General features: G+C 37.2%; 1 non-coding gene and 1 pseudogene across 1 annotated transcript; one reads left to right on the top strand and one right to left on the bottom strand.

Moving 5' to 3' along the window:
- Nucleotides 1-1,703: 1,703 nt before the first annotated feature.
- LOC114049042 lies at nucleotides 1,704-1,811 on the top strand. The gene has a single exon (XR_003569829.1). It is a non-coding gene; the product is annotated as a U6 spliceosomal RNA (small nuclear RNA).
- Nucleotides 1,812-9,360: 7,549 nt separating this feature from the next.
- On the bottom strand, nucleotides 9,361-17,199 carry LOC114048813 (annotated as a pseudogene).
- Between the last annotated feature and the right edge of the window lie 318 nt (nucleotides 17,200-17,517).

Here is a 17,517-nt window from a genome sequence, read left to right as displayed (position 1 = left end):
AATCCCACATCGTAGGATTTTTCTGTTTTGCTTTGTATTGGTTTGGTTTTTTTTTTTAACTGTATGACTTTTCCATAGACTATGGACAAGCTGAGGACCAAAGTTTTTCAATGTCTAAGGGTACTGAGGGTGAAATTAAGTAAAAGGTGTTTTGTTTTGTTTTGTTTTTTAGAATATATAGAAAAGTTTACCTAAGGTCATAAACAACCATTGAAGAGAAGGTGTTAAGATATACTTAGGCATTTATGTTTCTTTTAAAGAGGTTCTAAAGTATATAGTTTTTTGAGAATAATTAATTAGTATTTAGTTACGTAATATAGGATATTAGTTAAGACTTTTATAGAAAAAAATTGTGTGTTATTTATTTCTCTCAGTTATCTATACCCAAGGTGAGTCTCTCCATTGGGTCCATTCACTAATAATCATTCATCCTTGTTAATATGACAGCACCTACCAAAATGACAAACTCAAGTGCTCAGGAGTAAATAATTAGTCACTGTGAATCTAGCCTTGACTTCCAAGCTTATTAAACGACAGAAAGCATCACAATATACAATAAGTAGGTGTGAAAAGCTATTTCTTCTCTTCTGTCCTTGGGATTCCCTAAAACTAGCTAATAATCTACATAATTACTATACCTAGCGGCCTTATTTTCCCTAATCCACATGACCTTTATGTCCAAATACTGTCCTCTTCAGCAACATTCCATTTCTTAGAAAGGGCATGCTATCCACTCTCTCATCACCACATGCCTAGCAAACTATTTTGAGGTTGGGGATGCTACCTTTTCATTGCTCCTTTTGTTGTGTGCCTTATTCACCAGAAAATGAAATTAACATGATTTGAAAGTACTAGTACCCATATCTATAATGAACTAGTCATTTAGCACAGCCTTTGAGTAAGACTATAAGAGGAGCTTAGTCTCTGAGAAAATCTGTATTTGTGCTAAGCAAATAATTGCATTCCTCTAGCACTTCCATGACCAATAATATGACCTTTCAGTATCCCAATCCCTCTTCTTCCTCAATGATTCAAGTTATTCATCTACCCTTGCCTAAATATATTTTCTGTCTTGGGACATTATCTTCTATGCTTCCAGCTAAACTGCACTCTCACTCTCTCCCTATCATTCTTCTCTTTCTCAGTATCAATTAATCATAAGAAATTTGGCAAAGAGCTCAGAAACAGGATAAATTGATAAAGATATTGTTCATATGATTGCAATAATACATGGGCAGTTGGGTTGAATGAAGAGATAAAGACTAAGTACAGAATGAAATATTATCTGATATAGGTGTTTGACTACATGGCTAAAACTAGTGAATGCAAAAGTGAGGACACAGTAGTCCACATAAGGAATAACTAAGACTTGGGCCAAGGAATTTGTCTTTCATTGGAAAGGAAGAGAGCGCACTAACTGGTCTATAAAGTTGATTGGGGATAATCTAGAGGCATAGCTTAAAAAATGACAAAAGATAAAATAGATAATCTTTATTGCATGAAATTGAAAAGGTTGTACGTGAACAGAATCAGTACAGCCAGGATAAGGTGAGAAAGTATCAACTGGGAGAAAAGATCTTTGCTTAGAATAATCTCTGATAAGAGTCTGATATTCACATACATAAGGAATTAACAAAAATATATTTGATTGAGTAATTTCCCAATGAAAAAATAATCAAAGAATATGAACAAACAGTTCTTCTGTGCTCACTTCAGCAGCACAGTAACTAAAATTAAAACAATACGGAGTAAATTAGCATTGCCTGTTGCATAAGGATAAGTTGCAAATTTGTGAAGCAGTCTATTTCTAGAAAAAAATTTACAAAATATTAACAATCATATGGAAAATAGCTCCAAATCATTAATAATAAGATAATAAAAGTCAAAGCAACTTTGAGGTTTCAGCTCACACACCAAAATTAACAAAGATATCAAAAGACAAAAATGGTCAATAGTTGGGAGACCTGAAGAAAGATAGGCACTGGTAGAGTGTAAAATGGTTCAAACACACTGGAAAACCAATTTCCTAGAAAGGAATTTGTAACTACACTAAGAAAAAGTGATTAAAATGGCCATGTTCTTAGTCTCAGAAAGCCTACTTCTTAGTCATATGACCCAAGGAGGTCAAAGACAACAAAAAAGGTAATATACATACTAAAATATTCATAGCAGCCCTTTGGTGGTAGTAAATAACTGGAAACAAAGTACATGCCCATCAGCCAAAGAATGACTAAACAAATCTTAGCACATGAAAGTAATAGAATATTTTTGCTAAAAGAAACTATGAATATGAAGAATTTAGAGAAGCATAGGGAGATTTAAATGAATTGATGCAGAGTAAAATGGGCAGAATCAAGAAAACTATGCACAACTACAATAATATAGGTGGAAAGAACAAAAAACTGAATTCTGTATAATTATACTGATTAAACTTGAAAGAGTTAAGAAAGAATTAAGAATTAAGAAACTGCATCTCTCTCCCTTCATTGTGGGGGTAAAGGAAATATTTCTGTGCAGTGCTTGTCAGACTTAGTTGATATGTTAACTGGTTTTGCTAAACTACCTTTTTCTCTTTATTGTTTTGTTCTTAGTTGCAAGTGATGGCTCATTGAGTAGGGAAGGAGGCAAAGATATATTTGGAAGTGATAGTAAAGCAAAAACAAAGATATCAATAAAAAAATTTTAAGAATTTTTTTTAAACATAGCCTTTAAACAGCCTTAAATTATGGAGAAAATCAAATAAGATTTTAATTCAATAGAGGCAAATGTAAAGTTCTATGCTTGGATTCAAAAAAACAACTTCTTAAATACAGGATGAAGGAGAGAGAGCTAGACAGAAGTTTGTGTAAAATTGATCTGGGGGTGTTATTTATCTAAAAGCTCAATATAAGTTAACCTTGCATCACAGCATCATTACGTAAACTAAAAAGCCATTAGGCTATATTTAAAGAGGAATAGTGTCCAAAATGAAGGAGGTGATAGTTCCATAGTACTCTGCCTTGATCAGATCAAATATAGGATATCATATTAAGTTCTGGGACAACATGTTGTAAGGAGGATATTAAAAAGATGGAGTGTGTAGAAAAAAAGGCAAACAGAATAGTAATGAGACTCAAGATGATGCTTTGCAAGTTTTATACAAAAAAGCTAGAAGTATTTATCCTAAAAAATAGAAGACTTAAGGAGGACATGATAATTGTCTTCAAATATTTGAAGGGCTACTCTGTGAGAAAATAGATTTGACTTATTATGCATGGCCCCAAAAAAGTAGAACTAAGAACAGAGTGACGGAAGGTTCACAGAGGCAAATTAAGGCTTAATGTGAGAGGGAAAAAAGCTTCCTGAAAATTAGAGCTAAAAGTGGAATGAGTTTTCTCAGAAGGTGGCATGTTTCACTTCTCTTGCAGTCCTCGGGCTATACTTGTCAGGGCTATTGGAAAAAAAAAAAAGATTTCTGTTCAAATACAGGTTGGACTGGAGCATAGCCTCTTAGGCCCTTTCCAACTTTCAGATTCTGTGATATTAGGGAAAACTTTCTGACTCTAGGAATCATAAGACATAAAGATTAAGTTTTATCTAACTGTGTATACAATGCCTACTTCAAAAGTGTAAAATTCAACCAATTTTCTAGTCTACACAGTTGTTGTTGTTGTTGTTCGGTCATATCTGATTCTTTGTGATCCTAGTTTAGGTTTTCTTGGCGAAAAATTCTAGAGTGGTTTGCCATTTCCTTCTCTAGGTCACTTTAAAGATGAGAAAATTAGGCAAACAGAGAAAAGTGACTAGCCCAGGGTCACACAGTTAGTAAATGTCTGAGGCCAGATTTGAACTCATGGAGATGAATCTTCCTGACTCAGACGTGTCACTCTATACACTGTACCTACTAGTTGCCCTTACTGAAGCAGAACAGCAGTTAATTGACTTGTCCAGTGTTTCTACAGAAAACAGCTACCAGAATCTTGATTGGGTAATAAATATCTACTTAATGAACCTCCAAGGAGGAAAAGTTACTGATTAATTGCAGTAAAGAAATACACTGGAAGTGGCATTGGGTATGAAGGAGTAATTCAACTCCCCCACCATGACTAGGGAGTCTGGATAAATGAGTGAAAATGCAATAGGTCATAGAAAGGATAGCCAGAGAAAATGACATCAGGAGAGAGAGCCATATTTTTAGTGGAAGCAAAAAGATGGAGGGATTTAAGATGAAATCCAATTCATTACCTATAGACCAAACATTCTATAGGATATATGGAAAGGTTGGATAGCTTTAAATTGGGAGGTTGGAAGAGGAGTTCAGTTAAGGAAAAGGGGAATAAAGGAGCAGTCAGTGGAAGATGAATAATTGGACTTAATCAATGGCATTTGGACATTCAGAATCACTGGGATTCTGTAGGCATGATGGGGTAGAAGTTTCTTAGTCATTGAAGAATTCACCCAGGTAGGTTATCTCATACAAAAACAACTGACCTGGAAAATAGGTCAAGGAGAGATCATTTGAGATTCATTGGACCATTTGCAACAGGGCTTCATCCTCTAGTAGAATTGTCCCACGACTTTAAAGTTCAGGAGATCTAAGGTTGCTGTATGGAGGGGCAGCAGCACAGAGGCAAGACAAGCTCTGAGAAGATAAAGATGACTGCAGATAGTGCCTACCTGGAACTTAATGAAAAAGCAAGTCAGGCCTGTAGATTCTGCTTGCCTGGAGCTCAATGGAATTGCCATCCATTTAATAATTGTTCAATATCTGTTTTAGGTATTGAATCATTTGACAATGCCAAGGACTTGAGTGGTGAGAACTTTTTTTCAGGCTCTTTAGTAGTTATGGTTTCTGAGGAGGCAAGGTCTTTAGTACCCACAGAAATAGTTGTCAGGTTGCATCTCTACCTATGTTACCACAGAAGTAGTCTAACTGCTTCCATATAAAGAGAAGCAACACAACTGCTACAATTCAGCAGAGAGCCAGGAGGTGGCAATGCAAAGGAAACGAGAGTCCAACAAATGACACCAGATCAGATGCAAGAACAGTGGTGAGCTGGTTTAACAACAGGCTAACTGGGGAAATGTATGCATGACACACTTTTAAATTTAATCTGCATTTTTAACCTTTTCTCCGTCCTCTGGTCTAGATCAGAGGTGTCAAACACATCTGTGGGCTACTTGCAACCCACAATACTATCTAGTGCATGACAAATCAGATTAAAATGTAGTTCCTATCTGATTTTAATTTGTCAATGTATTAATTTTTTTTAAAAAATAAATATAAAATGTGTGGTTTTCTAAGTCAATGTATGGGCTGAAGGGATCCTTATGTATAGTTTAGTGACCTTATTTCTATTTGAGTTTGACACCACTGGTCTAGACAATCAACAAAACAACAAATCAAGTCCTGATTTGTGCCATTTGATGATTTCCAAGGTATTAATGCTCACGGTGAAAATTTAACAATTGGCCCTCCTGAGCTGGTGCAAACTGACTCCAGCACACCACTGGGTGAAAGCAACCCAGCAAATGAGTTCACCAGACAAGTAGATGGCATTAGTAGCTATGCCACAGAATCAGAGGCAAAGGAATGTTCCAACTGGGGAACAAACCAATGCATCTTCCCTGAGAGAAATTATTATTAATAACCAATTGCTCATATCAGGGGGATCCAAGGTTTTTTCCCCCTATTTCCTCATTTAAAGACTAACTCAGGGCAGCTAGGTGGCACGGTGGATAGTGCTCTGGCCTTGGAGTCAGGAGGACCTGAGTTCAAATCTGGTCTCTGACACATAACATTTACTAGCTGTGTGACCCTAGGCAAGTCACTTAACCCAGATTTCCTCACAAAAAAAAAAAAAAAAGACTAAGTCAAAGCAGCTTCTGAAGGACAGGGCTAATGATAAGATTGGGTTAATATTCTCCTCAATCTTGGACAGGACCCAACTCAACTGGGAAAAGTTAGTTCTGATTAAAGGTAAAGAGAATCTAATCTAGGTGAATTCTAGCCCATTGTATAACTACATAACTGGTCTGGTTGGAGGATAGATCCTTATGTATAGATTGCTGGAGGTGTATGATCTGAGTGTGGAGACAAGCCTTTTTGTCCAAGAGTGACATGATCAGAAACCTATTTCTCAGTCCCTCATCAGAACAGGCCCACCTCTCATTATATATATTCATTCTCTCATTAATTGTTAACCAATCAGAGTTGGTTTCTGCCTGTCAGGAACACCCATTCTTCCAAGGGTGTTTAAGCATTCGGGGCCTCCAAGGTTTGTCTTTGACTTCTGAGAAGGCCACTGACCTCATTTTATTGATTACTTGCCAGCCATAATTAATAAATTGATTATTAATTGCCCGTTATGTCTCTTGGACTTTTCATTTATCACCTCCATTCCCCATTTGTGGTATAGGAATCTACAGATGAGTGTGCCTGGCTCTGTGCCAGCTCTTGGGAATACAAATCGAAAACTGAGTAGTCTGCTTATAAGTTAACGTTCAATGGGGAAATACAACTTTTTCAAAGATAAGTAAATATGTAATATATTCAAAATAACTACACAGAGGTGGGGAAAGTATTAACATGGGGGTAGAGGGGAAGAGGATCAGGAAAGTCCTCTTGACTGAGGCAGCAGCTGAAGAAAGATAAGGGTTGGTTCCAAGAGGTTTAGGTGAGGAGGAAAAGCATCCTGAACATGGAAATCACTGTGGGGAAAAAAAAGAACAAAGGTGAGAAGTGTGATATCATGTATAGGAAACAGCAAGTTTGGAAGAATAATAGAGTAGGTGAAAGGGAGTAATGTGCAATAAGTCTGGAAAGACTGTCTGGATCCAGATAGTAAAGGATGCTAAATGCCAAAAAAAAGAAGCAGAAGAAGAAGAAAAGAAGAAAAGGAGAAGGAGGAGGAGGACGAGAAGAAGAAGAAGTTATATGTGTGCAGTCATGCAAAACATATTTCCATGTAAGTCATGTTGGGGGGAAACAACAACACAGAACAAAAGAATAAAAATAAAGTTTTTTGAAGTATGCTTTGATCTGCTTTCAGACTTGATCAGTTCTTTCTCTGGAAGTGGATAGAATTTTGCATCATAAGTTCTTCGAAATTAGATTATTACATTGCTGAGAACAGCTAAGTTATTCACAATTGATCATCTTTGCAGTATTGATGTTACTGTGCACACTGTTCCCTTGGTTCTTCTCACTTCACTTTGTATCAGTTCATATAAGGTTTCCCAAGTTTTTCTGAAACCATCCTGCTTATCATTTCTTAAGCACAACAGTATTCCATTACAATCATATACACCATAACTTGTTCAGCCACTCCACAGTTGATGGGCATCCCTTCAATTTCTATTTCTTTGCTACCACAAAAGAGCTGATATAAATATTTCTTTAAATGTTGGCCCTTTTCCTCTTCTTTTTCATCTCTTTGGGATACAGACCTCATGGTGGTATTGCTGGGTCAAAGAGTATGCACAGTTTTATAGCCCTTTGGGCATAGTTCTTCAGAAAGGTCGAGTGAATTTACAACACCAACAGTGCTTTAGCATCCCAATTTCCTCACATCCCCACAAACATTTGTCATTTACTTTTCTGTTATATTAGCCAATCTGATAGGTGTGAGGTGGTACCTCAGAGTTGTTTTAATTTGCAAAGCTTGTTCTTCAGGAGTAGCTTTCAAGAATTCGGGACCATTTCCACACCACTGGAGTTGTGGATAGCTCATGAATTAATTTATTATAAATGTAAGCTTTTTTAAGACATTTAATTATTAACACTCTACTATCTTCAGTGCTCTAGTTGCTTCTAGGGGTTATGGCCTCCAGGTTACACTGGCAGAGAAATGAATTAATAAAAATGAAAAGAATTACTAGTTGGTGCAGTCTTTTGTCTTATGAGGTTTTTTTCACTAGAAGTATGGGTGAATCTATGTAGCTTACTGACATATTGCCTCCTTCCCTTATAACTAATGACATGGCTTGCAAGCCAGCTAAACTAACTGGTCACTTTTAATTTTCAGGGAAAATTAATATTCAGAGAAGACTAGCATCTCTGGTGTGAGGGCTTGCCAAACCCTTTTCAGGGCTCCTCATCCCACCTTTGGTGTCTACCTGCCACCCAACTCTCACCTGTGGCTCTAAGAAACTCTAGCATGTACAATGGCCACATACCAGTAAACTGTCTTGACAGACAGGTTAAACCAGGTTGAGGATAACAAACAAGACTCGAACCTACTGGTGAGGTAGAGACATGTCTACCCCAAGCATGTGAAGACTCCTCCTGGCAGAATGGGTGGATGAGAACAATTTGTTTCAACAGCCATGAAGGCAGCTGAAGCAGGCACTGCAGAGCTCTTAGAGTCTGGTCAGGAAGACACCAAGTTTATTCATTGCACCCCTAGCCACCAACTGTTGTCTTGACTTTTGTCTTACAATTGGACTTTAATGACTGGAATGGAGAGTGAGGCTGACAACTTTGTGCAATTCTGCCTCACTTAAATCCAATTCACACGTAAGTCAAGACATCACCCATGATGTCATTGGTCCTCCTTGAAAATGAATGAAAACAACAAGTCAGACTTGATATAAGGAGCAAAAAATTAATATCAACCTAATTTGACCCAAGCTCTTGTTCTCCCTAATTATCCACTAATTTAGACTGGCTTCATACCCTTCATTGGTCTTTTTTCACCTGAGTTTTTAAGTGGTCAGGAAAACACTTCGACAAAATGGAGACAAATAACATATTACTTCTTGATCTCCTGAGGGAAGATTTCAATGTATTCAGCAGTCAGAGTAGCTGCAAGCTATTTTTTTATTACCACACCAAAACAGAAAAAAAGTCTCATAAAACTATAGAATATAACATCTCATCTCCTTTCTTTTCACTAGATTCTCTAGAAGTTTTGTTTAATTATTGAAAAAATTAAGTATTTAAACTTCAACTTAGCCTCAAATCAAAACAACCATATGTAGAACTGAGTCTTTTTAAAAGCCAATATGTACCACAAGAAGTAAAATTTGCCACAAATAATTGAGATAACTTTCTCCAGCAGACTTCATTTAAAATCAAAGTTGGTAGAAAGTTAAGTTCTGGGGCAGCTGAGTGGCGCAGTGGATAGAGCACCGGCCCTGAAGTCAGGAGGACCTGAGTTCAAATTCAGCCTCAGACCAAACACTTGACACTTACTAGCTATGTGACCCTCGGCAAGTCACTTAACCCCAATTGCCTTAAAAAAAAAAAAAAGAAAGTTAAGTTCTATGACTGTTCAGCATAGTAACAGACCTATTGTGGTTTTCTGGATATATTGTAGTCTTTCATAATTGTCAAGAATGGAGAACTTCAATCAGTCAATCAAACAAGCAAGACAGCATTTATGCATCCATCATTTTCTGTATTGTTGGTAACCTGTGCATATTTTCCCCAGATAACTTTGCCTTCTTATGTCCCAAGGCCCAGCTCACTCACATTTACTTCAGTGATAGTACCTTTGATAATAACACTCAAAGTTGCATATAGTGGAAATGAGAGGGGCAGCTAGGTGGTGCAGTGGATAGACCACTGGCCCTGAAGTCAGGAGGACCCGAGTTCAAATTCAGCCTCAGACCAAACACTTGACACTTACTAGCTGTGTGACCCTGGGCAAGTCACTTAACCTCAATTGCCTTAAAAAAAAAAAAAAACAACAACAAGAAATGAAAGATTCATCTTCACACCATGTATGGGTAAACAAAAAGTCACTTTAAGTTCAAGATGAGTTACATGAGCCTTCTTAAAATGCAAACCCATTGGCCTAATAAATCTTTCATATTTTGGTTGTTTTTGAGTATGGTCATCCCCCACAATGCAGACATTAGTTAATTATTCTCTTCCAAGAAGTTTTCTTTCTCTTTCTTGTATGAATAAGCTTTACCACTTCTGTTTCTCCTTGGGCATGAGCTTTTGGCAAGGCCATTTCCCATTTACCAGCTTTGATTTTTTGTTTTTGTTTAATTATGTTATAAAGGACTTTGGCTTAGAATTGTCCCTCTCTGTCCAGCAGATATGTAGGCACTGCTCCTTGGGGAGTTTTCTTCATCATTCTTTCACTTGTTATTTCTCTTTTCATGCATCTTAATAGTCTTTCCCATCTGAATCTGCTCAGCATAATGCTGTTTATGGTAGAGCCTGGCCTTTAGACAAATCATTTTCTTTACTTTCTTTGAACATTTATGAGTCTCTTGACTTCCTTCTTTCTCTTTTTCTCACAGTAATTCAAGTAGTAGCTGTACCATTTTTGATGTAACTCTATGTATTCTGTGGCATGGGGACAGCTGGGTGCCAATCAAGAGGCTGACAAAAATGCTCCCAACTTTTAGACCCTATACCTTTAATAACCTCAAATCTCATTTCTAAAAGGAAAATTTCCTATGAAAAAGTTTAGAACTAAATGGAACCTTAAAGATCATCCAACTGCTTAATTTTACAGACTGAGAGTGAAAGAAGTCAAATAATTTGCCCACGATCACACAAGTGTTAAGTAACAGTGTTGAGATTGTGACTGAAATCTAGGTCCCATTCCAGATCCATCACATCTTCTGCTACCTACCTTCCTGCCTCTCAATCTCTTGCTAAAATAAAACCAATATGTACTATGATATAAAATATAGTCTATTAGAAATATGGTAGCATATGAGGTGCAGAGGATAGTAGAAAAGGAACTTAATGAAAAAACAAGAGATTTGTTTTCTAGCCCTGACTCTACTATAACTAACAACGTGACCTTATACAAGTGACTTCATCTCTGCAGGTATGTATCCTCATTTATATAAATACTCGATGATCTCTAAAAACCAGATGATCTTTCAAAAGCTTGACTAGATTATCCCAAAAGGCTCATCCTGCCATAACATTCCATAATTCTGATTCACTTATGCAATGTTCTACTGAGAATATTATATGCTTCAATGTGGATTTTCCTAGAGAAATTCACTTATCATTAATAGGGTATGACTGCCATCTAGTGGAGTATTTGTGAAAAATACAGATGTCAGGATTCTCATTTGATAAGGAAACTAGCATAATAAAAAATGTGCCACCTCCCCTGTGGGTGACACATTTCACAACTGACTGGCATTGTAAATTCATAATTCAGAGGTATAGCCCCTACTACAGTTACGGTTGCATATGTGTATATGTATACATACATACATATACACAGCGAAATTAATAACTGACTTTGTGATGATTTAAAAGGTTCAAGAGACATAGTTTCTGGGTAATTTAATCATTTTATGAATAAGGCCAGCAGGTTATTAATAAAAGGATGGTCATTTAGCTGTCTCTCTTAGACCAAAGATAATCATGGCAGTGAACTCACAGTTTATATACCCTTTGGAAAAGTAAGTGTTCAATGAGGGGCTGAGAGTGACATCATGTCAAAAATATTTCTATACTCAGACTACTCACAGCCTTGGGCTATTAGGACAAAAAGATCTGTCTCCACCCAAGCTTGAGTAGAAGGCAATGGGCTTCCCCATCTTAGATCAAATTCCTTGTAAGGTTGAATGGGATCTGACCAAGATGAGGAGAGTTAATTCAATCTGATCATCAGTAATGTCCCTCAAGAGACTGAACTTTTTAAAATCAGGAATTTGAAAGAAGGGGAGAGCTCTGAATCTCCCTAAGATATTGGTTATTAATAATCATTTCTCTCACCTTGATCAACTCCTTTAAACTCTCTAAGTTTCATATTCCTTGTGATAAACGGTTATACCAGTACTTACAAAAAACAACAATAATAAAGCATTCTATAAACTTTTGATTTGTTCCTAACTACAGATAGTTGAGATAACTTTCTCCAAATGCTCTCATACTCGGTTTTAGCTTCAGCACTGGAAAAAAAAATTAAGTACTTATTAATTCATTAGACAGGTACCCTGTTCTGTGGGACTCTCATAGGGAACTGAAAAATTCCAAAGAAGGTATTCAGTTCCAAGAAGTAAGTACAAGTTGCAATAATTCAGCACATTAGTAACATAAGATTAAAAGCCTAGAGAAAAAATAAAGATGTGATCCGCAAAAAAAAAGTAAAATTGTATTTTCTTCAACATTGTCACAATATTATCTTTGATATTATGCTGTCCCTGCCATTGATTCTTTTGTTTTTTTAGTCACATAAGAAGCTATAGCATATGTTTGCATCTTTTTGCATATATTTGGTCATGATAATCCTCTATTCTACATCCTTCAATGACTACCTATTGCTTCCCAAAGAAAAGTTTAAAAATCTTTAACTTGGCATTCAAAGGTCCCTCACAGTCTGATCTAACCCTACCTCTGCAGTATTATCTCCTGTTCTTTCCCTCCACATTGTCTATGCTCTAACTAAACCAGATTATTTGCCAACCTCTATTAATAACACATGAATTTCCATCCCCAAGCATTTACTCACACTCTACCTTATGACAGGATAACAATGGCCACCCCCCAGAGAATGGGCCTTTGGAAATTATCACATAGAGCATGTATAGGGCTGAGTATGCAACCTGGCCACTTCCTATGAGAAATTTGTTTGGCCTCTTGACTAGGGGTGTGTACAAAGGCTTCTGTTTGTTCTCCATATGCCACACTGTTGTAATGGAGTTGTAGATGGAGGCTACATCAGGGAGACTGGCTAGTGAGTAGCAAGTGCTGCTTACTTAGTGGACCTTAAAGGGAGAGAGGTTTTGGTTTTTTTTTTTTTTTGGTGAGGCAATTGGGGGTTAAGTGACTTTGCTCAGAGTTATACAGCTAGTGAGTATTAGGTATCTGAGGCCCCATTTGAACTCAGACTCTCCTGACTCCAGGGCCGGTGCTCTATCCACTAGCTCCTCCTAGTGACCCGAGAGAGAACTTCTCTTCTTCCTGGCTTCTATGTCTTGGGACTCCAGCAGGTCTCTCTTGGACTTACTGGGAGAAGAAATCCAATTCTCCTCTCCTCCCTCCTTCTCAAGGAAAAATTGCTCACACATATGAATTAGAATATGTACTGTCTAAAGGAGCCCGAAGCTTTCTATGAAAGCCTCAGGTTTCTGACTGCTTCTTCTTTTTTGTGTTTCTTTCCCTAAACCCAGGTAACTAAACATTGAACTAGATGTTTCAACTTGGTGACTACCTTAAAGACTCAAGAGATTTAAAGTCTTGAGAGGTTCAGGTGGCTTATACTGATATGTAATTCCTGAAGCTACTATCACACTTTTCAGAGGATAATATGACTAACAAGATGATAAGCCCTTCCCCCTGTGGTAGGAGGGGCATTTGTTTTATAAAAGCTGGGATGATTTCCTTTTAAGAGGGCAAGAAAGCCATTCTTGGGATCATGATTGGTTTGACTTCCTTGGAACTGGAGCCTAAAAGGCTCAGCCAATGGAAGGTTAGCATTAGAGACTTTAGAAAGATCCCCATTGCCTTATGGAAATATCTTTCTAGCCTAGTGATTCAGATAAAATAGCTACTTTCTTTACCTTAGGTATTTTATCCTTTGTTATTAGTAATATAATTTTTATTGCATTTTATGGTACATGTGAAGCAAGGTAACACAATGGAGAGAGCACTGGGCCTGACATCAGGAAGACCTGAGTTCAAAGTGAGAAAAATGATTATTTTCTTGTTATATTAATAACAAATTTTATATATAGGATCCACTTCCCTCATTCAATGTCCAGTCTCTTAAGTATATTTCTGACCTTGCCCAAAGAATTCACCCCACCCAAACCATGTAATCTAGGTGAATTCTGGCCCATTGTGTTCTACCCAGGTAGGATTGGGGAGGAGAATAGATCTTTTCATGGACGTTTGAACCAAGACAAGTCACTTAACTTCTGTTTGCCTCAGTTTCCTCATCTGTAAAATAGGGATAATAATAGCATCTACCTCCCACGGTTGTAGGGAGACTCAATGAGATCACTGTAAAGTGCTTAACCCAGTGACTGGTACATAGTAAGCACTATATAAATATTTGTTGTTGTTTGTTCATTTATTCAGTGATGTCTAACTCTTCATGAATCCATGGACCATATTGTCCATGGGGTTTTCTTCGCAGAGATACTGGAATAGTTTGCCATTTCTTTCTCCAATGGATTAAGGTCACACCATTATTAAATGTCTGTGGTTGGATTTGAACTCAGGTCTTCCTGACTCCAGGCCTAGCTAGCGCTCTATCCACTGAGCCATCTAGCTGTCCAATATAAATGTTAGCTAGTATTATTAGCTATTAGTTATCTACAGGAGACTCAGAGTATGAGAAGGCTTTTACCAACAAATAACTGTGGAGGTTACAGAGAAATTTAAAGAGTAAGCTAATGAATCATTAGAAAAATTGTTAATGAGGGTGTGCTCTAATGAGCACAACTGAGAGTTTTTGTCAGTTTCAGAGTTCTATTAGCTTAGAGAGATGACAGACAAATTGCCCTTGAAAAGTCAGCTAAACCAATTAGTTATAAGAGACACAGAACTAGAGACCAGGCATTATGGAAGACATTGTAAAAATTAAAGTTTTATTGGTTGTGCAACAATCATCAATAATACTTCTTTTTAAGAAGACAAAAACCTTTCCTATAAACCTAAAGTCCATGGACATCTCATAAAATTTCTCAATCCATTTCCACATTCTGGAGCTAGGAGGTTTCCATGGAAGGGCAATTTGATTAAACAAACTTCCCCTCCACAGATAATCAAGTTCATACTCTGTGCTTAACATCTTTTTTTAATCTTGTCTTTACATGCTCAGCTCTCTTAGCTCCCATTACCAAATCCCTCCCTTCCCCTATCCCCAACTTTGTTTATTTGTTTAGTTGGTTAGCTATTTTTTCCATTTCATTTAACATTTTTTTAAACCTTTCTTCTCTTCCAGGTTAAACCCTCCCTTCTGACAAAGAAAAACAATTAAGAGAAAAAAATCCAACATTGTAACAGCAACTACCCATTTAATTATCTGTTCTTTAGATCCTTCATTGGTTTTTCAGTTATTCAGAGTCAATGTCTGTTAAGTGATCTTTTAATTTATATTACCATAATTGTTGTGTATGCTGATCTTTGGGTTCTCATTTCACTCTTCATCACTTCATGCAGCCTTTATGTCATGTCTTATAGCTTATTAATATTCCCTTACATTCTTACACCATAGGTTTTTCAGCCAATCTCCAATCAATGGGCTTTGTTTCCATTTCTTTGCTACCACAAAGAGTGCTACTGTGAATATTTTGCTATGTAAGAACCTTTGTTTCTGTTTTTGTTTTCTTTGAGGTATACATCCTGTAATCGATAGTGTAATCATTCTATTTGCATAGTTCCAAATTAATATCCAGAAGCTGGACTAATTCACAGATCCACCAAGTGCATTAGTGTGTATGTGCCCATCTTCTCACAGTCCTTCTAATATTGACTATTCCCCTTTTTTTGTCATCTTTTTACAGTTGCATAATATGAGATGAAATCTCAGAATTGCTTTAATTTGCAGTTCTCTTAAAATTCTCCATTTAGCCGTTCCCTTTTGAAGGTGAAATTTAGGGCTTCTTTTCAGATCTATAATAGTCATAGCCCAGGTAATAGGCTTACCAACACCCAGGAAATGTGTATTTATTCAGTTATCAAGGAGAAGTAATCAAAAATCAAAATAGGTGTCAATGGGGATGATCAGACTTTGTATAGGAAAATATCTTCAAAGCTAGAACAAAGGTCCCCTTCCTTTTATCATTGAGGCTTTTGTCTTATATTTTCCAGACTAGTACAGTCCCTGGCAAATAAAGATAAGGCATAATAAATGCTTACTGGATTAACTAAATCAATCTTATTAATCCTCTAACCTTGTTAAATTGAATTGATTACTTTTGATCACACTCCCTCCATAGGGTTACTTTTGATAACAAAATTGCAAGATGACACAAAAATAAGAGGAATATGTTGGCTGATAGAATCAGCACCCAAAGGGATCTAATCTAATAATACTTGCTTTAATTTACTAAGATGAAATTTAACAAGGCCAAATGTAATCTTATACTTGGGTTCAAAAAAATTACCTTCACAAATATGAGATAGAAGAGACATGGCTAAGCCACTGTTCATCTGGGGAAAAAAATCTGAGGGCTGTAATGAACTATAAACTTAATATGGGTCCACAGCGTGATATGGCAGCCAAAAAAGCTAATGCCATATTAAAATAATAATAATAGTTAGCATTCATATAGCACTTTAAGGTTTATAAAGCACTGTTTAAGGTTTATCAAAGCACTGATACTATATCATTTTATCTTCACAACAACCCTGTGTTGTTATTATCATTATTTTACAGATGAGGAAATTGAGGCAGACAAAGGTTAAGTGACTTATCCAGGGTCACACACTTGGTGTCTTCATTTGGTGGAGGCTTCATTTGAACTCAGGTCCTCCTGATTCCAGGTCCAGTGCTCTATCCACTGTATTAACTAGCTGCCTATAAGAGACATCACTTCCAAGGCAGCTAGGTGGCACAGCAGATAGAGCATGGATGCTGGAGTCAGAAGGACTTGAGTTCAAATGAAGCCTCAGATACTTACTAACTGTGTGACCCTGAGCAAGTCATTTAACCCCAACTGCCAGAGAGAGAGAGAGAGAGAGAGAGAGAGAGAGAGAAACATCACTTGCGGAATGAGGAAGGTTATAAACCCACTCTGCTATGACATTCCGTTCTAAGCATATTTTAATATTTTAATTTTTTTAATAAGGAAATTGATCATCTGAAGAGCATCCAGAGGAGGGTGATCAGAATAGTGAAGAAGCTCAAGACCATGCCATATGAGGATATGCTGAAAGAACTGGGGATGCTTTAGCCTGGAGAAAAAGAATAACACCAGTCTTTAGTTATTTGAAGGTTTGTCCCACAGAAAGGGAATTGGATTTATTCTGCTTATTGCCAAAGTACAGAATAAGACGGGAGTTATACAGAGGCAGACTTAGACTTGATATGAGGAAGAACTTCTTCACAATAAAAGATATACAAAATTTGAATGGGTTGCTTCAGCAGGTAAAACCCTGGACCACCTCAGTCACTGTGAAGGGGAAGAGAATTAATTTCATATTTTAGTTCAGTTCCCATAGTTCCAATCCAAAACCCACCTTACACTCAAATCCAAGGCACTCCAGCTTCTCAGGGCTTCTATGCTGTTGGCAGCCTGTGCCACCTCACCTGCAATTCTGGCTCCATGTCTCCAATTCATGGTCTGGTGGGGATCACCCTGGGTTCCTGAAACTGAAGAGGACAGATAACGCAGAAGAGAAATAAACACCTCTCAGATCCATTCCTCAGAGCTAGGGTAAAAGAATGGGAGCAGGGGAAGGAAAAGACCTTCCCTTCTCACCAGTTCAGTTTATGGTGTCCTCACTGTGGGTGAACTATGATCTTTACTCTCCAGATGCAGCAGAGTACAACAGAAAAAGAACAGCCAGCTGAAGCCTCCATGATAAGCAGTCTGGACATGCTCCAAAGACCCCTCAAGGTAACTCCATGTTAGGAGATTTGGACATGCCCAGACCAA

The sequence above is a fragment of the Vombatus ursinus genome, unplaced genomic scaffold (assembly GCF_900497805.2).
Source record: "Vombatus ursinus unplaced genomic scaffold, bare-nosed wombat genome assembly UNPS02014794.1, whole genome shotgun sequence".
NCBI lineage: Eukaryota > Metazoa > Chordata > Mammalia > Diprotodontia > Vombatidae > Vombatus > Vombatus ursinus.
The sequence above is the reverse complement of the archived record's forward strand: the minus strand, read 5'-3'. Positions and strand labels throughout refer to the sequence as shown.